This window comes from Gopherus evgoodei, chromosome 3 (genome assembly GCF_007399415.2).
Source record: "Gopherus evgoodei ecotype Sinaloan lineage chromosome 3, rGopEvg1_v1.p, whole genome shotgun sequence".
In the NCBI taxonomy this organism is placed as follows: domain Eukaryota; kingdom Metazoa; phylum Chordata; order Testudines; family Testudinidae; genus Gopherus; species Gopherus evgoodei.
Genome location: NC_044324.1, coordinates 10369052 through 10390882, shown reverse-complemented (window position 1 = coordinate 10390882; position 21831 = coordinate 10369052). Strand labels below are relative to the sequence as shown.

The 21831-nt window shown below is 52.2% G+C and overlaps 1 protein-coding gene across 2 annotated transcripts in view; it reads left to right on the top strand.

The window, feature by feature from the left end:
- The first annotated feature begins 719 nt into the window (after positions 1-719).
- Positions 720-21831, top strand: part of MAPRE3 (microtubule associated protein RP/EB family member 3) — a 101104-nt gene continuing 79992 nt past the window's right edge. For both annotated transcript variants that reach the window (XM_030555041.1, XM_030555038.1), the window contains exon 1: positions 720-786. The gene's annotated coding sequence lies outside the window, so the exon portion shown is untranslated. The remainder of the gene's footprint in view (positions 787-21831) is intronic.

Sequence of the window (21831 nt, the reverse complement as noted above, 5' to 3'; positions counted from 1 at the left end):
TGGGTAGGAGTGGGGGCTATGTGAGAGATGCGGGGGGGCAGGGAGGTGTGTGGGAAGGGGGTTGTGGGGCTGGGGTAGGGGTGGGGGCTATGGGAGGGGCGGGGGGGCAGGGAGGTGTGTGGGAAAGGGGCTGTGGGGGATGGAGTAGGGGTAGGGGTGGGGGCTATGTAAGGAGGGTGGGGGGGTGGGGGGGCTATGTGAGGGGTGAGGGGGCAGGGAGGTGTGTGGGGAGGGGGCTGTGGGGGATGGGGTAGGGGTGGGGGCTATGTGAGGGGCGGGGGGGCAGGGAGGTGTGTGGGGAGGGGGCTGTGGGGGATGGGGGCTATATGAGGGGCGGGGGGGCAGGGAGGTGTGTGGGGAGGGGGCTGTGAGGGCTGTGGGGGGTGGGGACTATGTGAGGGGCGGGGGGGCAGGGAGGTGTGTGGGGAGGGGGCTGTGGGGGTGGGGGCTATGTGAGGGGCGGGGGGCAGGGAGGTGTGTGGGGAGGGGGCTGTGGGGGCTGTGGGGGTGGGGGCTATGTGAGGGGCGGGGGGGCAGGGAGGTGTGTGGGGAGGGGGCTGTGGGGGCTGTGGGGGTGGGGGCTATGTGAGGGGCGGGGGGGCAGGGAGGTGTGTGGGGAGGGGGTGGGGGGCCCGGCCCGGCCCGGCCGCTGCGGCGGTGGTTGCCATGGCTCCGGGATGGGGGGGGCAGGCCGGTCCCCGGAGGGGGGCAGCGGCGCATGCGCGGTGCGGCTCCTCCCGCAGAGCCCGGCGCGGTGCAGACGCAGCGAGCAGCGGCCGGAGCGCGGTGAGTGCGGGGCCGGGCCCTGCCCCCTCCCCCTCCCCCTCCCCCTCCCCGAGCTCGCGGGGCGCCTGCGGGCGGGACACGGGCCGCGCTGGGGGCGGGGGGTCCCACAGCCTCCGGGTGCCCCGAGGGCGAAGCTGGGGGGTGACGGGGCCGGGGGCAGACGCGGGGTGACGGGGCCGGGGCCGGGGCCGGGGGAGACGCGGGGTGACGGGGCCGGGGCCGGGCCGGGGCAGACGCGGGGTGACGGGGCCGGGGCCGGGGGAGACGCGGGGTGACGGGACCGGGGCCAGGGCCCGACGCGGGGTGCCGGGGCCGGGGCCGGGGCCGGGGGAGACGCGGGGTGACGGGGCCGGGGCCGATGCGGGGTGCCGGGGCCGGGCCGGGAGAGACGCGGGGTGACGGGGCCGGGGCCGATGCGGGGTGACGGGGCCGGGGCTAGGGGGAGACGCGGGGTGCCGGGGCCGGGGCCGGGGCCGAGGCGGGCGCCAGGCTGGGCTGGGCTGGCTGTGGGGTGACTGGTGCTGGTGGCGGGGTGCAGGAACGTGCATCTCTTTGCAGGCTGCGTGCGGTGTGGATTGCGGGCTGCCTGGCTCCTCACCCCAGGGTAGTTCCCTGTTCTGCGGTCAATGCTCTTGCTGGTACCCAGCTGACAGGGAGCCGTCTGAGCCCCTCCACAGCTGTGTCCCGAGCACACCTGTTCCAGCCCATCACACCCTGGTATTTTTAGTTTGGTGACAGAACTGAAGCTTCAGTGTAGCTGTCGCTTTTTTGGTAGCTGTCCGTCGGCTGGGGGTGGATTAAATCCTTCCTTTTCCTGACATAAGTGCAGGCATGGTCCCCGCGGCTCTGCCTCTGACCAGGCTGTCAGATGCCTACATGCTCAGCGACAGAGCCAGAAAAGTCTCTGCTCACTTTAATGCTTTGGAGATTAGAGCCTTGGACTCCAAGACAGAGTGTAAACATATTCTGTGTCCTGTGTATGAGTGGGAAACCCTCCTCCCAGAGAGCAATCGTCTAGACGCTCACTCCCCGTGCAAAGGGCCTGCTGCTGCCAGGAGCTAGAGAGAGCTGAAAAGCCAGCGCATGCCAGCCTCGTAGTTTCTGTGATATTTTACATAATATAAATTGCTTTGTATGCACATTTCCCATACACCAGGGATCCCTGACCCTTGTCCTACCATGGGCTACCTCTGCAACTTGCCCAGAGCCCTAGAGCCGCGTGTAACCTGCAGATACCCTCAACTTTAATATGGAGGAGCAGACAACTAAGACCACATGTCCCAGCATGCTTGGGATTTTTTGTTCTTAGAGCTCATATGGATGTGGGGCAATGCATACTGGGATCTGTAGTCTGTATGGCCACTAGCTAAAGATAAAGGTGAATGGACCACTCGGTCTGCCCCAGCTGAGGCACATGGAGATCTGAATTCAGGGCTGTAGCCCTGTGAGGTTGCTGAAGCAGAAGGTGGTGGAAGTGTATCAGGAACCCTGAGGAATGACTTGGTTAGCACGGAGAGGAGAGAGCTGGACAAGCAGCAGAAAGCGTCTCTTTGTGCTCCTGCCTTTGGAGAAGCACTGGTGGCTAGGGGAGAAATGCACAAAGTATGGGGCAGGTTAACCCTGTGATGGGAAGTGCTAGAAGATGGTTTTGCAGAAGTGATAATTGTGGCCCCTTAAACTTGCCATCACTCTGGCTGTTCAGGTGAACAGTGGCCTTAGAATATGAATGTATGCAATTAAAATCCACTCTTGAATCAGAGGCTTTTCTGAGACATGGCTGAAAGAGTAAAGAGCAGTTCCTAACTTAAACCAGCTGGGCTACTGCAGATGTTAGTGTATTTGGTGCAGTGGTTGTGCTTATGGGGCTGTAGACAAAGATGCCAGCTCCCAGAGGAACTTACCGATTTAACAGGGTTATGGTGGTAGGGATCAGCAGGGATAGAGGAGAGGGCATCAGTTAAGCTCAGGGTGCTGCATTTCTAATGTTGCCTTCACTGAAGCACCTGGTCACCGCATGCAAAATGAAGGATCACTTAGGAAAGGGACTAAACTCTTGTCCCCATTGTCAGGGTTCTGTCTCAGTGGGATCAGTCTTGGGCCAAGCAAAGCTTCTCCCTCTGTTAACCGAGCAGTTGCCTGCTTAGAGAAGTGTCTTGTGCTAGGCCTTAAAATGGTCAGATGCTGGCTTCCCCTGGTCCCTGGGGAATTCCACAGCCCTGTGCTGTGACAGCCTGACCCTGCAACAGTGTGCACGGAAGCGTGGTCAGAGGTAAAGAGGTCTGGAATTGGATGAGGGGAAGTCAGAGCAGCACCCTGGTGGGAAGTGCTCACCTCCACTCTTACCTAGTTCCTAGGGCTCAGGGTGTAATCTTCTGCAGGTTTGCGGGGCATTTTACCAGTGAAAGAGCCTTACACAGTAATATCCTTAACCTCTGTTAATTATCAGTTACCTGCACAGAATTTGCATGCTAAGCATACAACGCTCACCACTCCTCATAAGGCAGATGAACTTTTCCTGCTGGCCAGTCAGGATCAGGTCGTCCGCTCTGATCTTGGGACTGTGCCCTGGAGTTGTTCCCAAAGAACTTCCTTTTGGACTCCAATTTATGTAGTGAAACCTGAGTCTGCTTAGCTCTACCTTTATCAGTCACTGTAAAGTCCTGCCAAACAGTATTTTTCACCCATTATGAAACAGTTCTTTACCCAGTCAGACCCCACCACCTTAGCTGATTTACTGCTTACAGAATTAGTTATGCAACAGGCAGAACCGTCAAAAGAACCAGACAGAGACCCTACAGATAAACAATAGAGAAGTAGGGACCATAAAGGCAAACAATAGAAGTAAAGATTTCACAATCACAGCTGTTAAGTGGTTCCTTGCCAGGCTGAATGCCATCAAACAAAGTTTTCTTTAACCAATGTAAGCTCTGTATCTTTACCTGGTGGTGATGGGCACTGTTAGGACAGGAGCCTTCTGAACAGCCCCATAGTACAGTTTTGGTGCAATAACTGGAAGGTGAGGCTGGGACTCTCTGCAGCTTAGTTCATGGCTGCTGTTTCTCAAGCTGGCTGCTGTTTTTACTTCAGGAGAAGGCCTCCGACCTTACAGTGGGATGATTGCAAATCTCTGCCTGCCTATCTGTTTACCTGCTGTGCTGCCGAGTGTGTATTTGCTAAAGAGCCATTTGGATGACTGTCCATGAAGATTTTAGTTCAAGTAGTTATGCACTGATCCCATCCCAATGGGGGATTAGGGCCGACAGGTACTAGTTGAAGTGGTGGCTTGTGGCTGCCAATCTATTGGATATTCTCACCATGACAGGAAAAAATCATAGCCAATGTTGTCTCACCATTTCCTTGTGCTCCCCCTTCTTAAAACATAGTAGCCTAATGGCCTGCTTGGGCACCTCAGTCAGGGGCTTGGCTCCCAGATTGCTGAGCACCCAGCAGCTCCCTGGCCATTTCACTGCCCGCATGGAGTACTGACAAACCAAGGGGAGACCTGAATAGGCTGCCCCTCTCCTTCCTCAGGGAGTTCTGCTGGCCTAAGCTCCGAGGAAGGTTTAGTGGGGCACTGTCTTGGTTTCAGTTCTCCCTCACAGGTCAGACAGCAAGGAACTTTACATATTGGCTGGTGTGGAGAAAGTAAATAAGTGTTATTTACTCCTTCTCATAACATGGGAACCGGGGGTCACCAAAAGAAATCAGTACGCAGCAGGTTTAAACAAACAGGAAGTATTTCTTCACACAACACACAGTTAACCTCTGGAACTCTTCGCCAGAGGATGTCGTGACGGCCAAGACCATAACAAGGTTCAAAAGAGAACTAGATAAGTTCATGGAGGATAGGTCCATCAATGGCTATTAGCCAGAATGGGCAGGAATGGTGTCCCTACTCTCTGTTTGCCAGAAGCTGGGAATGAGCGATGGGGGATGGATCATTGTATGATTCCCTGTTCTGTTCATTCCCTCTGGGGCACCTGGCATTGGCCACTGTTGGAAGACAGGATCCTGGGCTAGATGGACCTTTGGTCTGACCCAGTCTGGCTGTTCTTATGGATTCAAATGGGAGCGCCATTCTATCTGAAGCCCATGAAAAATGACGAGATGCCTGATGGGAATGTGAGATCCTGTGATTCAAAGCCAATGTGTGTAGGGAGGGGATAGGGGGAGTCTTGCTTCTGAGAGATTTCTCACCAGCTTCAGACTTCTGGCAAATCTGACCAGTAAAGATGGGGGGGGACAGACCATGCTCTGAAAGTGTGGCGGAATTACTCCACTTTGCAGCGATCTGTCCGCCTGCCCAAGTGGGATTGTTTCTTTCCTTTTACCCTCCATGCCAGGGCCAGTAAGCAGACTTTGCTGTCTCTCTTTCTGACTGCCCTGCAAGGCTGTGTTAGTCTGCTTCAGAACTAGTGGAAGGTAAGAGTGATCAGAATGCACTCGACATTAATATTTCAGAGGATATTGTGTAGGGTAATTATGTCTGAGTAGGCGAGTCCAAGAACATAGTCACTAAATGAACCCTATGGGGTGTCGTCCAGAGTCATCAGTTTTCTGCCTGGACTCTGATAGATACTAAATGGCACGTAGTTTACTCAAGACCAGAGGACTGTGAGTAACTCCAATGATATCTGACCAGACTGCCAACCAGTCCTGGGGCTGGTTTTGTTCAACATCTTCATTAATGATCTGGATGATGGGCTGGACTGCACCCTCAGCAAGTTCACAGATGACACTAAGCTGAGGGGAGAGGTAGATACGCTGGGGGGCGGGGGGTAGGGAAAGAGTCCAGAGTGACCTAGACAAACTGGAGGATTGGGTCAAAAGAAATCTGAGGTTCAACAAGGACAAGTGCAGAGTCCTGCTCTTTGGTCGGAAGAATCCCATGCACTGCTACAGGCTGGTGACCGACTGGCTAAGCAGCAGTTCTGCAGAAAAGGACCTGGGGATTACAGTGGACGAGAAGCTGGATATGAGTCAGCAGTGTGCCCTTGTAGCTAAGAAGGCTAAAAGCATATTGGGCTGTATTAGTAGGAGCATTGCCAGCAGATTGAGGGAAGTGATTATTCCCCTCGATTCAGCACTGGTGAGGCCACATCTGGAGTATTATGTCCAGTTTTGGTCCCCCCCACTACAGAAAGGATGTGGACAAATGGGAGAGAGTCCAGTGCAGGGCAACGAAAATGATTAGGCGGTTGGAGCACATGACTTATGAGGAGAGGCTGAGGGAACTGGGCTTATTTAGTCTGCAGAAGAGAAGAGTGAGGGGGATTTGATAGCAGCCTTCAGCTACCTGAAAGGGGGTTCCAAAGAGGATGGAGCTCGGCTGTTCTCAGTGGTAGCAGATGACAGAACAAGGAGTAATGGTCTCAAGTTGCGGTGGGGAAGGTTTAGGTTGGATATTAGGAAAAACTATTTCACTAGGACGGTGGTGAAACTCTGGAATGGGTTCCCTAGGGAGGTGGTGGAATCTCCATCCTTAGAGGTTTTTAAGGCCCAGCTTGACAAAGCCCTGGCTGGGATGATTTAGTTGGGGTTGGTCCTGCTTTGAGCAGGGGATTCATAGACTCTAGGACTGGAAGGGACCTCGAGAGGTCGAGTCCAGTCCCCTGCCCTCATGGCAGGACCAAATACTGTCTAGACCATCCCTAATAGACATTTATCTAACCTACTCTTAAATATCTCCAGAGATGGAGATTCCACAACCTCCCTAGGCAATTTATTCCAGTGTTTAACTACCCTGACAGTTAGGAACTTCTTCCTAATGTCCAACCTAAATCTCCCTTGCTGCAGTTTAAGCCCATTGCTTCTTGTTCTATCATTGGAGGCTAAGGTGAACAAGTTTTCTCCCTCCTCCTGATGACACCCTTTTAGATACCTGAAACCTACTATCATGTCCCCTCTCAGTCTTCTCTTTTCCAAGCTAAATAAACCCAATTCTTTCAGCCTTCCTTCTTAGGTCATGTTCTCAAGACCTTTAATCATTCTTGTTGCTCTTCTCTGGGCCCTCTCCAATTTCTCCACATCTTTCTTGAAATGCAGTGCCCAGAACTGGATACAATACTCCAGTTGAGGCCTAACTAGTGCAGAGTAGAGCGGAAGAATGACTTCTTGTGTCTTGTTTACAACACACCTGTTAATGCATCCCAGAATCACGTTTGTTTTTTTTGCAAAAGCATCACACTGTTGACTCGTATTTAGCTTGTGGTCCACTATGACCCTTAGATCTTTTTCTGCCATACTCCTTCCTAGACAGTCTCTTCCCATTCTGTATGTGTGAAACTGATTGTTCCTTCCTAAGTGGAGCACTTTGCATGTGTCTTTATTGAACTTCATCCTGTTTACCTCAGACCATTTTGAATTTTGACCCTGTCCTCCAAAGCAGTTGCAATCCCTCCCAGTTTGGTATCATCTGCAAACTTAATAAGCGTACTTTCTATGCCAACATCTAAGTCGTTGATGAAGATATTGAACAGAGCCGGTCCCAAAACAGACCCCTGTGGAACCCCACTTGTTATACCTTTCCAGCAGGATTGGGAGCCATTAATAACTACTCTCAGAGTACGGTTATCCAGCCAGTTATGCACCCACCTTATAGTAGCCCCATCTAAATTGTATTTGCCTAGTTTATCGATAAGGATATCATGTGAGACCGTATCAAATGCCTTACTAAAGTCTAGGTATACCACATTCACCTCTTCTCCCTTATCCACAAGGCTCGTTATCCTATCAAAGAAAGTTATCAGATTGGTTTGAAGTGATTTGTTCTTGACAAATCCATGCTGGCTATTCCCTATCACCTTACCACCTTCCATGTGTTTGCAGATGATTTCTTTATTTACTTGCTCCATTATCTTCCCTGGCACAGAAGTTGAACTAACTGGTCTGTAGTTTCCTGGGTTGTTTTTATTTCCCTTTTTATAGATGGGCACTATATTTGCCCTTTTGCAGTCTTCTGGAATCTCTCCTGTCTCCCATGATTTTTCAAAGATAATAGCTAGAGGCTCAGATACCTCCTCTGTTAGCTCCTTGAGTATTCTAGGATGCATTTCATCAGGTCCTGGTGACTTGCAGGCACTAGACTAGGTTGGACTAGATGACCTCCTGAGGTCCCTTCCAACCCTGATATTCTATGATTCTAGGTGAATGGGTAACATGATGGCAAATGCACTTCAATGAAGATTAATGCAAATAAATGCATAGAGAGAAACTGAAGCTGCTCATACATTATAGGGTTTTAAATTAACAATCAGCTCAGGAAAGGGACCTGGGCGTCCCAGAAAACCTTTGCTTAAATTGTGACTATGGGCAAGAGAGCACACGAGGTGTCAGGTGGCGTAAGGAACAGGATGGAGGATAATATAAGGCTATATTAATGGATTTTATGGTGTGTGCAGAACAGCCCTTCTCACACAGGGTCCTGCAGACTGGATGGGGCTCAGAGAAGAGTGATAAGAATGATGAAAGGCTTGAAAAAACCCTTGGGGATTGGGGATTGTTACCTTGGAAAGGAGACAAATGAGGGGGGGATGTGATAAAAATATCATGCTGAGCAGTATTGTCTCACCGTTTCTTTGTGCTCCCCCATCTGTCTATATGTCTCTCCCTCTGGTGCCACTTAGAGTGTCAGCTCCTTAGGGCAGAGCCTATCTTTGTTCTCTGTATTTGTCCAGCGCCTGGCATGAAGGAGTCCTGCTCTGCAAGTAGGGTAGGGTGACCAGACAGCAAATGTGAAAAATCGGGATGGGGGTGAGGGGGCAATAGGAGCCCATATAAGGAAGAAACCCAAAAATTGGGACTGTCCCTATAAAATTGGGACATTTGGTCACCCTAGAGTAGGGTCCATAGGGGCTATAGCAGTACAAAACCGCGAAGGTGCGATGACGATGACACTAATAATACGATGCATGGTCTGGAGAAGGGAAATCGGGAATTTCTGTCTGGCAACTCCTGTGTTCCTGGGGGAGACCTAATGTGGGGGCAGCTTATCCCACAGCTTACCACAGGGTTCTTACACCTTCCTCTGTAGCATCTGGTGCTGTAGCATCTGGTGTCAAAGACGGCCCTCGAGGCTGCTCCACTCTGGCAATTCCTGTGCCCCTAGGATATATTCAGGTAGGGAAGGCTGATCTCAGATCTATAAAGAAAACCCTCTGAACAAGAGCCTGTTGCCCAGGAGGGAAGTCTGTTGTCATGTGTTGATGTGTCCCGCTGGCATAGAGCACAACCTTGTTGTTATGTACAGCATCTTCACACAAACATTGGAGTCATGTGGGAGGGAGGGGAGTGAAGAGAGAAAAGATTTTCAGCTGAGGGTTGAAGTGAGCAAGAAAATCTGTGGTGGGAGAGAGAAAGTGAGGCAGTTGAAGCCTTCAGAGAAGGCTCTTGCACCAGCAGTAGCTGGGTTGTGTGAAGAGCTGGAGGAGACAGCTGGTAGAAGAGTAGAGAGAAACAAGGAAGGCAGGTGTGAATGGGGAGTCAGTGGAGGCAGGTGGGGATGCACTTCTATATATTTGTGCTGGTGCTGTCTCATCTCAGTGGGAGCCTGGAGGTGCTTGGATACCTCGGTGCTACGCACCTTACCAGCAGCCTGGCAGGCAGGAGAGAGGACTCATTGGAATGAAATTGAGAGATCTGTGCAAGCCCTGGGACAGGATAAAGGAATTCTTAGCTCTGGCAGGTGAGCAGGGGTCTTGCCAATGGTTTAAGCACGTGGGCCTGAAAACAATTCCTCCTGGTTTTCTAGTCTAGTCACCCTGGTCTGACTCCTGGCCACACTAACTGTCGAGGCTAATTCATCTGACTTTCCAGTCTTTGTTTACTTGTAATTTTAAGAAGCATCATAGAGATGGTCCTAGGACAGGGGTGGACAAACTAATGCCTGTGGGCCGGGTCCAGCCTGCAAGCCATTTTAAGCCGGCCAGCGAGCTCCCCCTGAGGAGCAGAGTCTGGGGCTTGCCCCATTCTGGTGCTCCAGCTGGGGCACCGGGTCAGGGGCTGCACCACGCAGCTCCTGGAAGCAACTGCATGGCCCAACTCTGAGGGTCAGGGGCCAGTCTACATGTAGGAGCTGGAGAAGGGACATGGCACTGCTTCTGGGAGCCGCTTGAGGTAAGCGCTGCTTGGACCCTGCACCCCCGAGTCTCTCCCCACCCCCAACCTTGATCCCCCTCCCAGTCTCCAAACCTCTTGATCCCAGCCTGGAGCACCCTTCTACACTCCAAACTCCTCATCCTCAGCCCCATCCCAGAGCCCACACCCCCTGCTTCACCTCCACCTCAATTTTGTGAGCGTTCATGGCCCACCATGCAATTTCTGTTCCCCGATGTGGCCCTCGGGCAAAAAAGTGTGCCCATCCCATCCTAGAATAGAAGACTTGCTATAAGCCTTGGTAGTTAATGATTTCTCCCAGCAGGTGTTACTGCATGGTTACTCTGGAGTTGGAGGGGCCAGCCCAGCTACTGTTTGTTTGTTCACCTCTATGACAGGTGTGGCAGAGCTCTGACCTTGCCCCCATGGGTCCTGCGCTTCTAGGCAGTTTCACTAGCCTTAGTGGCTCACTGTGACCCTCCACGTAGCCCTTCTCTCTCTGGGGCCAGGGTTACAGTCAATGGAGCCCTTTTCATCATAGGCCTGCAAGGAGGTTGGTGAGAGAACTCCCACAGTCTCTGATGTCCCTAGGGGCTTATTCAAGAACAGTTTAGCCTCCTGTCCTGACAGGGGCTTGTCTTCCCCTCCCAGGAGATGTTCCTGTAGTGGTGAGTTGGGGGGAACCTGGGCCCACCCTCTACTCCCGTTTCCGGCCCAGGGACCCCCTAATGGTAGCAGCTGTTGGCAGCCAGCCTTTCACTGCCAGAGTTGCTACATTTCCCTGGGCCACTTCCCCATAGCTCTCCTGCTGCTCCCTTACCTTAGGGCTCCCTTCACAATGGTTTGCGGGTGTCTTCATCAACCAACCCTTCAGCCACACTTCCTCTCCCCTGCCTGACTGGAGTGAGCCCTTTTTGTAGTATCAGCAGGGACTTAATTAGAGTCAGGTGGTCACATTAGCTTAATGGCCTCACCTGACTCTTTGCAGGTTAATTAGAGTCAGGTGTTCTCATTAGCCTGGAGCAGCCCCTGCTCTGGTCAGTCAGGGAACCGAAAACTGCTGATCCAGTGGCCAGTATATCTGCCTTGTGCTATTCTGCTGTACCCAACTGGCCTGGGTCTATCACGCAGGTCAGGAGAAACGTGCAAAGTCACTGAGATCACAACTTATTGGAGTGAGTTTGTTGGCATGCTACAGCAAGCAGGGCTAGGGCTGAAATACGAAACTGATTCCCGCTTATACATGCATAAGCAACCCTCCCGAAGCATTATCTCGCTCGGCTGTAATCTGTCCTGCTTAGTTATGTTTGGGGTGGGTGGGAGGAGGATGTTGGCAGATTCTTCAGGTTTTTTCCATGGTTAATTGCCACAGGTTATCCACTTGCTGATTGCCTGGCTTCTGGTGGAAAATAATTCAGAGCAAGTAACAACCAGGATGAAAAGTTGGTAATGAAGTTTTGGCAGCAGTCCTGGCTGTTTTGCCTTTAACACTGAATAAACAAGTCCAACCTTGTGACTGATTTCATTCTCCTCCTGCCTTTTTTTTTTTTGGCTAGACTCCGTTTGTTTAAAGCTGCATGCCTAACATTTGTGACATTTGCTTTTATTATCCATGAGGTATTCGCAGTTGTTTTGTCTTCTTCTGTGTCTAATTGGGGATCTTCATTAGGAGTTGGGCTAATAACCTCCTGAGACTCTTGTGGAAAGGACTGTGCAGTGATTCTCTGAATAAAAACATATCCAAGCATCGTTTAACGATTGGTCATTAATTAAACAGCATTTGCAGTTCAACCATTAAAATGCCATGGAAGCTAAATTCCAGCTTTGCCTTGCAAGCGTTTCTGGTGAGGAAGCGGGGAGGCTTCTGTGGAGAGTTTCAGAGTAGAGTGCTGGGAGTGAGAACAGACTTTGGACATCTTTCCCTGGTGGCCTTGGCAGCATGTCTGGGAAAATCCATCTTTGCTCTGAAAAGTGAAAGTGACCTTTGCAAATTCCCTCTACTCTTCACATGCTTCGACATTTGCTTTTCCTGCCGTTGCTGAATTCCCTTTGTCCTAGAGTGCTGATTTCCTTCAGGGCGGTTATGGACAGAGAAGTGGCGGTGGAAAAATAGCGTGGAACCTGGCAGGCTTTGCACAGAGCTGCTCTTGCCTGTATCTCAGGTCTCGGTTCTTCCTTCGCCCCATCTCATGGTGGCAAGAGTGAGCTGGTGCTTGATACTTTACTGACCCAGCAAGGCCCCGCAGGTCTGAACGTTTAGTTGTGCTTGGCTTTGATCTAGAAATACCAAGTCTTGTCATCTGTCTGAGCCCGCACTTGAAGGAGTGGGTGTATTGAATCTTTCACAAAATGCTCTTCTCTCCCAAGCATTTGGCAGGAGTTTGAATTAAATAGGTGTTAACAAAAACAAACAAGCAAACAGTCTGACTAAGGGCTGGTCCACACTACGGGGGGAAAATCGCTCTTAGATACGCAACTTCAGCTACGTGAATAACGTAGCTGAAGTCGAATATCTAAGATCGGATTACTCACCCGTCCACACCGCGCGGGATCGATGTTCGTGGCTCTCCGTGTCGATTCCGGAACTCCGTTGGGGTTGATGGAGTTCCGGAATCGATATAAGCGCGCTCGGGGATCGATATATCATGTCTAGATGAGACGCGATGTAGCGATCCCTGAGCAATCGATTTTAACCCGCAGGTAGTCTGGATGTAGCTTGTATCTCTTCTCCTTTCCGCTGTCGGATTTCAGGCCCTGGGCATGTCACAGTTATACTAACTGACCAGCAAACTGGAGGTAGGTTCCGGGAGTTGCACCTTTTTAAAAAGCCAAAGAAGACATTTTTGAGGGAAAGAGGGAACTGGACTTTCAGGTCACGTTTGTCCATTGCGAGCACTTCCCTGTGTTTTCCTTTTCAGGTCGCTTTGTGGAGGTGGGGATTTGCCCATTCACATCAGTGAGGTGATGGCCCTAAAGCCAATTTAAATAAAAAGAACAGGAGTACTTGTTGCACCTTAGAGACTAACAAATTTATTTGGGCATAAACTTTCGTGGGCTACAGCCCACTTCATTGGATGTATAGATTGGAACACACAGAAAGAAGATATTTATACGTACAGAGAACATGAAAAAATGGAGTTGCCCAGCCAATGCTTGGAGGCTAATTAATTAAGATGAACTGTTGTCAGCAAGAGGAAAAAAAAACTTCTGTAGCGATAGTCAAGATAGCCCATTTAAGTCAGTTTGACAGGAAGGTGAGGATACTTACCATGGGGAAATAGATTCAATGTGTGTAATGGCTCAGCCATTCCCAGTCTCTATGTAAGCCTAAATTGATAGTATCTAGTTTGCATATCAATTCAGATTCAGCAGTTTCTTGTTGGAGTCTGTTTTTGAAGCTTTTCTGTTGCAGAATTGCCACCTTTTAAATCTGTTCCTGGATGGCCAGAGCGGTTGAAGTGTTCTCCTACTGGTTTTTGAATGTCACCTCCTAATGGTTTTGTTGGTGATCAGGTTCCCAGAATCATCTACTCTGGGACTGTGGCAGGAGCCGGAGTCTCACCCTACCCTTGCTCAGTATGCCCCTGCCTCCCTCACTGCTGTGTGTCTTCCTCCAACTCTTGCCTTCACACCTTATTCTTGAGCTCTGGGGGGGTGTCAGCCAAACACCTTTTCTTGCTTCAACCCACTTGTGTGACTCGCTTCTTCTGTGGTGTGTGCCTTCAGTAAGAGCTGCTGTCACACTGGTCCTCCAACCCAGGCCCATCCCCTGGCCCCAGCCTCTGGTCTCGATTGTTTTGTCTGTAAGCTCTTGGGGGCAGGGATTGTCACCCCCTCTATTTTGTACAGCACCAAGCACACAGGCAGTGGGGTTAGGAAGGCAAAGTGTAGCAGGGCTGAGATCCTGCCTGGGAGATGGTGCTCAGTTCTGGGCACCACATTAATGGAAGACAGAGCCAAGCTCTAGCAAAACCTCTGATTTTGCAGAGTGTGAGAGGAGCTGGGGTGACTGCTGTGCCAATAAATGGGGCTGCATGGGGCGGTGTGAGTTCTGGAGGAGACAAAGTGAGCAGTCGGGAGAGAAGTGCGTCAGAGGCACCAGGAGGAGGAGGATGGCAGAGGCAGGCAGAGCTGCCCTATGGAGAACGCTGCAAGTGAGGAGAAACTTGAACCAAATGTGGTGTGAGCAGGGGCGCCAGTACGCAGACTGACTGGGGAGACGTGGTCAGAACAGCGCGTGCGGGGGAGGCTGGATCTTGGCAAATTCAGAGCAAGCCCAGCTCCAGAGGGCTCATTTCGCAGGAAGCTGCCTGGTGTTGCTCTCACTAGACGTGGCACTTGGGAAAGGCTCTGCAGTGAGCATGGGGCTGTGAGTGCAGCCCAGGCAGCTGAGGTTCTGTACCAGGGGAATGCCGTCTCTCACTAGGACCAGGAGCCGAGCCGCTGGGCTGGGGAGGAGGCAGCAAGATGGGCATGGACAACTTAGTGGTGGAATTCTGGGAACCTCCTGGGGCCCAAAGGGCTCGCGAGACACAGGATTGCTTGTAAATGCATCTGGCCTTACTCAGAGGGACTTTGGTAGTGTTGTCACTGACAGCCAGGCTCAGTCTGCCTGCGCTGGGCGAGGTCCGGCTCGTGCCGGACAGGGCTGTAATAGTGGAGTTTTGAAAACATCCTGAGCATTTTAAAAAAGCCTGCAGTGACTGTTCGAGGGGAAGCCTTCAGTAAGAGTCCAAGCATCAGCTTCGCGTTGGGGTGGGGAAGGGCTGCCCATCTCTGATCCTTTTGTAGGGAGAGTTCACACACAGCTTGTTTTACAAACGCTCTCATTTGGGATTGGTGCAGACTGTTTAGTTTTCTTCCATTAAATGCTAGCAGCGTGCCTAGTGCTGAAGTAGCCGCAGGCGCTACCTACAGGCGGAGAATTAACTTGAAGCCAAGTGATGGGTGCTATTGAAAAATGTTTTATAGCATGTTCTCTAAAATATTGCAGTTGCACGTGACTCTGCTGTCTACACTCAGTCAAACTGCCTTTGACCTTGGTTCTTTTTTACAAGCTACGAGTCAGGGGAGAGACTTATTTCCTGTGGTTGTTTCTCCAACGCTGGTAAGGGGAGCGTGCGGAAAGGGGGGAATGTGATGGATTTGGGTACATTTGTCAGTTTCAGCCACAGAGGTGAGTGAGAAATACTGCTTGTACAGGGAATGTTGGTGCTCATACGTGTGTTAACCATCTGTGTCTGGTTCCGTGGGTGACAGAGAATGACGCTGGCTGGGCTAGCTTTCATTTCAGCTTGCCAGTCTGTGTGCTTTTCCCAGATTTGGATCAGTCTCCCTAAAGAGGAGTGTATTTTAAGTTTACTTAAGCAAGATTATCCCATTCCATGTTACAGGGAAAAATCCCAGCCATGTGGAATAATGCTAGGCAGGGCCATTACGGGATGGGTTTGTCTTGTGAGGGATGCAGATACGATCCTCAGTTGTCTTGTGAGGGATGCAGATACGATCCTAAGTGCTGGCTGGATGGCAAGCAAGAAATAACTGAGTGGTTTTTTCGGTTGTACCTTTTACATCTGCAGAACAAGCTTGTCACCAAGTTAAGCCCCAGATTCATCCTAGCTTGAAGCTCTTCCACTGTACTGGGCAGAATTCAGATTCATTGTCCTGATTTGGTTTTACTGGTTCCCACTCCCTGCACTTTTTTGTTGAAGGCACACACTTATAGAGCCCCATGAAGTGCTTTCTGCGGTGGCAGGTAACAAAAGTCTAACCAGCCCTGCCTGTGCAGGGAGGCTCTGCCGGATCTGGCCCAGATCCTGTAGTTTTGTGAAACATCAAGTTGTTCCTGAAGTGGCAGATTCTGGTTCGCGAGACAGTTTGGCCGTGGCTACACTGGAGAGTTGCAGCGCTGGTGGTGGCTTTACAGCGCTGCAACTTACTCCCTGTCCACACTGGCAAGGCACATACAGCGCTGTATCTCCCTGGCTACAGCGCTGGTTGTACTCCACATGGACGAGAGGAATAAAGAGAACAGCGCTGGAGTGCCGGTGTACACAGTGATTAATCTTACTACGCTGTAACTGACCTCCGGAATTTTCCCATAATGCTTTTAACTAAAGAACTCTCTTTGTTTTGTTATGATGCTTCTCTTTGTTTGTGGGGCTCCCCGAGCTGCTTATCTAAAAAACAAAGACAGCTCCTGTTTGCTCGAGCAGAGGCAGGCAGGGAATGTCCACAGCTAGTGTTTGCTTGAGAAGAGAAACAGCATGGTGGGGGGGCGGGAGCGGAGGGAGTCCGGAGGAGCAGCTGCTTCTGTGGTCTGAAGGCTAATTGCAAAAAGAACAAGAGAACTAGTGGCACCTTTTTGCGGATACAGACTGACAGGGCTGCTACTCTGAAACCTGAAGGCTATTTGCATTTAGTGAATGAGAGGATGGGGGAAGTGGTCGGAATTTGCAAGGCAGGGAGCTGACACAGTGTCGGCTCCAAAAATCCACTCTCTCTCCCTCCCCCACTCTCCCTGTCACGCTTCACCCCACCCTCCTCTTTTGAAAAGCACGTTGCAGCCACTTGAATGCTGGGATAGCTGCCCATAATGCACCACTCCCAATGCTGCTGCAAATGCTGCAAATGCTGCCACAGTGCAGCGCTGGTAGTTGTCAGTGTGGCCACACTGCAGCGCTTTCCCTACACAGCTGTACAAAGACAGCTGTAACTCCCAGCCCTGTACAGCTGCAAGTGTAGCCAAACCCTTTGTGTCTCAGCCTCTGATACTGATTCTTGGAAGCTGGGAGCTGTTTCCGGGGACTTTGGGATCTGTGGCGGGATGCTGGGTTTGAAATGCCTAGACTTCCTGCCTTTCATTCCTCCAGAGGAAGATCAGTTGGAGCGTGTGGTGTTCTATTGTGTGTGAGGGTATGGCTACATTTGGAATTTCGGAGCGCTGCCCCGACAGCGCTTTGAAGTGTGAGTGTAGTCAGAGCGGCAGCGCTGGGAGAGAGCTCTCCCAGTGCTGCATGTAAACCACATCCCTTACGGGTGTAGCGTGCAGCGCTGGGAGCCGCGCTCCCAGCGCTGCTGCCCTGATTACACTGACGCTTTACAGCGCTGTATCTTGCAGCGCTCAGGGGGTGTTTTCTCACACTCCAGTTGCAGCGCTGTAAAGTGTGAGTGTAGCCAAGCCCTCAGATTTTGAAGGCAACATTAAACCAAGGCCCTGCTCTGTGTGGATGTTGAGCTGCTCTCAGAAGGCATCCCCTGCAGTGTGGTGGGAGCTAGTGTCCCTGCCCTCCCCTGTTTTCCCTGCAGAACACTTGGCTTAGAGAAGGCAGGCTTGATTTCATGGAGACAAGATGGATGAGGTCAGAGTGTCACGTGAAGCACTTTTCCCAGACCTGAGAAAGAGCTCAGTGTTAGGTCAAAAGCTAAAAGATATTCCCTCCCCCACCTTGTCTGTCTAATATCCTAGGGCTGACCCGGCTGCAACAACACTGCGCCTTCTATCTCATACTCGCCTGTACGCCGTGCCAGTGGCATGCTGGGAAACGTCATGAAAAACCCACTGCCGTAACAAAACGCAGTAACTGCTTGTGCAAAGTGCATTTTAAACCTCTGTAATCTACCTAATCCAAAGTCTCTCTTTGGGCAGCTGGTCAATGACCGTCTCTGTAGCAGACTGCGGGTTCCTCTCGCTGCCTGCTGACAGGCTGCAGCTGGGTTGGTTTTTAAGTTGGCAATGCTTTTAACGTAATGGCCAGCGTATGTATATCTGTCTCTTCCTGCTTGGAAATGGTGTAAGTTTCTTTTTAGATTTTCAAAAAAAATATTGTGCTCAACTGAAACCCGAGGTGGAAAATTTAATCTGGAAAGTTAAACGTTTGACAAAGTTATAAACTACTGAAAGAAGCTCTGTGGATTGTGTAGTCCTTGAGAAACTGATCTCCAGGTGTCACCACCTGTAACCAGAGCGAGAGATCCCCTCCAAGTTATCCCCACCACCTTTGGATTTCCCAGGTCCAGCCTGTCCTCTGTGTGTCTGTTCCTTATACACTGACCCTATGCTCGATCCCCTAGTGAGGAAGCTCTCTGCAGGGCTGGGGCTCTGACTGTGCACTCCTTAGAATGGGCACTGGCTGGTTTGGTTTTGTCGAATTTCAAGCAGGTCAGTGGTGCAGAATAGCAATGATGAGTTTGAAACTAAGCCCCCAGTGTATAAAAGAAAACTGCAGCTCATGGCTGATAAAGATATATTTTATTTTATCCTGAAGCACTTCAAAGCACTTAGATTTATGCTCCTACAGGTCCTCAGAAATGCAGCCACCTCTGGGGTGGAGAGAGCCATCCAGATGACAGCCAGCGTATGGAGGTAAAACTGAGCAAAGGATACCAGGCCACAAGACTCTTACGAAGAGAGCTTCGTTCCAATAACGATGTCACGTTTCTGTCTCATTGTGTTGTAATAACCCTCCGCTCTTACAACAATGGATCGCTGGGCGTTTTATTAATGTGACTACGTACAGTGCCTGATCTCGCTTGGGGCCCTAGGGACTATCATCCTACAAATGACATGTCTTACTAGTAATGCGGAGTCTCCCTGCTGGGTGAGCCTGCTGCCCAAGGGACCTAGCGGGGCTCTGGTGTCAGTGTCCTAGGTGGGGTTTCTGTCTGAGTTGAGCAGTAAGCTCCCTGGGGAGGAGCAATAAGGCAGAGGGAGATGAGTGCTTCTCAGGCTCTGGAATAACCAGGGCATTCTCTGGGTGGCTATGGGTGAGGTTTGGGAATAGGGTAGGCCCCGCCCGGCTAATGAGGCTTCAGTGCAAGGACAGAGGCTGGTGTTCTGGGTTTCCTGCTCTGCTTTGGGAGGGGTTGAGCTGCTCTGGTATTTGCAGGGGTGACTCTCGAGGAGGGTTCTGCATGTGTTATGCAGTCTGCACTCTGTTGTCTGTGGTGGAAGTATCTGGCGATCATGGGTCCTCAGCCATGTTAGCCTTCCATCCCGCTCCAGGGGCCTAGGCATTAAGGCATCAGATCCCTCGGTGGGTGTTAGCTGCAAGGAGCCAGGACCGGCTTTGGGAAGTGCAGGGCCCAATTCAAACATTTTTGGCAGGGCTCCGGCAGGGATGACTTAAAAAAAAAAAAAGTAAAAAAAGCCTTTTATTTCATAGCAACCGGTTCCCTATAAAAAGTTCTGATTTAAGGGATGTACCACAGTATGTATGTTTTGTACCAATAGGGTAACTATACGTCCGTATTTTACTTTTTGTACCAATAGGGTTACTGTACGTCCGTATTTTACTCCCGGGTGGCGATTTAAGAACCAAAAAGCCTGACATGTCTGGGAAAATACGGATGTACGTTAACCCTACCTAAAGTTCTTTTTAAAAAAGATGGGCCTGAACTAGAAATGAGCTCCGTTTCACACATGTGGGTCCCTGCCACTCCCTGGGGGTGTGCTAGGGTGACCAGATGTCCCTATTTTATAGGGACAGGCCTGATTTTTGGATCCTATTACCCTCCACCCCCTGTCCTGATTTTTCACACTTGCTGTCTGGTCACCCTAGGGTGTGCACGAGTGTGGGCCCCAGCTGCTCCTTGCCCCTCTCATTGAAGCAGGTGTGCAGGGTTACTGCCCTGGGAACTGCAGGGCACCAGTGGACTTGGGGCTCACTGGAGGTAGGTCTGGCTGTAGGCAGGGCAAGGGGTGCGGGGCTGCCTGGTGACAGGGGTGTGTGGGGTGGGCTGGCTGGCTTCAGGCAGAGCCACAGAGAGGTGTGGGGCATGGGTTGGCAGGGCTGGAGACAAAGGAGGGCAGGACTGGCTGACTTCAGGCAGGGGGTGCAGCAGGGGTTGGCTGGAGACAGGGCAGGGGGTGCGGGGCTGGTGCGGGCAGGGCAGGGGGTGTGGCAGGGGCTGGCTGGAGATGAGCTGGCTGCGGGCAGGGGGTACGGGGCTGGCTGGAGACAGGGCAGGGGGTGTGGGGCTGGCTGGAGACAGGGGCTGGTGTGGGCCGGGCAGGGGGTGTGACCCTGGCTGGAGACAGGCTGGCTGCAGGCAGGGGGTGCAGGGTTGGCTGCAGACAGGAACTGGTGCAGGCAGGGCAGGGGGTGCAGCAGGGGCTGGGTGTGGACGGGGGTGCAGCAGGGTCTGGTGCGGGCAGGGGGTGCAGGTACAGGGGGTACAGCCCACCCTGTACGGTGAGTGCCCCCTCCTCCTCCCTCCCTCCCCCACCCACCCACCCACCCACCCGAGTAGCAGCAGCAGCAGCCAGGGGCTTGGGGGCTATTTAAAGGGCCCAGGGCTCCCCTGCTTCTACCACCCCAGCCCTTTAAATAGCTGAGGGAGCCCTGGGGAAGTGGCTGGGCTCCGGGGGCTATTTAAAGATCAGGGCAGCAGAGGCAGCTGGAGGACCCTCCCCCCGCTACCCCAGGTCTCTGGGGGCTATTTAAAGGGCCAGGGGCTTCCCTGCTTCTACCACTCTGTCCCTTTAAATAGCCGCGGGAACCCTGGGGAAGTGGTGGGGCTCCGGTGGCTATTTAAAGAGCCGGGACAGTAGAAGCAACGGGAGCCCCGGACTTTTTAAATAGCCTCCAGAGCCCCGCAGCCCTACCCCAGGGCTCCAGCAGTGGGGCTCTGGTTGCAATTGAAAGGGCCTGGGCTCCAGCCCCTGCTGGGATCCCCAGGCCCTTTAAATTGCCCCCTGGGGAAGCTGGGCCACCCTGATACAGTGTACCAGCTCTTGCCGGTATGCCGTACTGGGGCTTGGGCGCGGGGCCCGATTCAGGGGAATTGGTTGAACTGGCCTAAAGCCGGCCCTACAGGGAGCCATGCTGGCATGTGAATGTGGGACTGCTGAGTTGGAGTAGACGGGCTGCCCATGCTCTGCAGGTCAGAGTCATGCGGAGCAGACATCAGGGTCTGCCCTTCTCAGCAGCTCCATTCTGTGTTGAGCTGCTCACCTTTAATATGGAGGGGTGGTCGGCTGCCACTACAAATCCCAGCATGCCATGCTCTGTCTTGAGCCAGGTGGTGGCTGCTTGGCTCGAGAGGGAACATGGCTTTCTGGGGCCTGTAGTCTCAGTGGGCAGCAAGCAGAGGGCTGGAGGCAGGATTTTACCCCTTGAGTAAATCATGTGTGTCGAGGGCATGTGAGGAGCTGTGGAACGTATGGATTTGAGAAGTGCTTGTCTCCTGCTTGTGCACAAGTTCTAATAGCCGCTGAGCAGATCAGGCTGAATGGCTGTTATTAGCCTGTATGTCCCAGGCTAATAACATTCTCTTTGCATCCTGAAGCTAACTGTTTGTGTTCAAAATAGGCAGGTCTGAGCACACCAGAGGGGTGGGATTATTGCAGCGTCACGCACCTCGGGTGTAGCAGGGGGCATGAGGCCACAGCGTCTTCTGCAGCGGGTGAGCGACAACATCCTTTGCGTGGAGTTAGAACATTGTATTGGGTAATAAGCTCCGACCTGTGCATCTGTGATCCTGGTTATGTAGCTCACAGTCCTCGTGAGCCAATCAGTGCACCCTGTTCTCAGTGTGTGTGCACAGAGACCTAATTACTCCCTGCTTGTCTGATGAATGATGCATGGGCCGTGCCTGGAAATGCAGGTTTCTTTGGTGTTCTGGTTGTGTTCCAGCATGCGAGCAGCCTGTGCTGTCCTACCAGCACACGCTGAGTTCCGTTCTGAACTGCTAATAGGTCCGCCTGCTCCCTGCTTCCCATCCTAGCAATTTCGAGCACAGGAGGCGAGACGAGCTGCGTCCACCTTTGGGGTAGGTACCGTATTTGGAGGAGAACCAGCTGCCTGGGAGGCACGGGGGGGGAGCCGTGGGCTACCTCCTGGAGAAGGCTCTTCACCCTCCAGGGGAGTGGCGGGGACCTGGGTAAGGCATCTTTGGGGAGAACTGGTGGCTGGCAGACACTGGCGGAGTGTGGGGGGTTGTGCTTCAAGG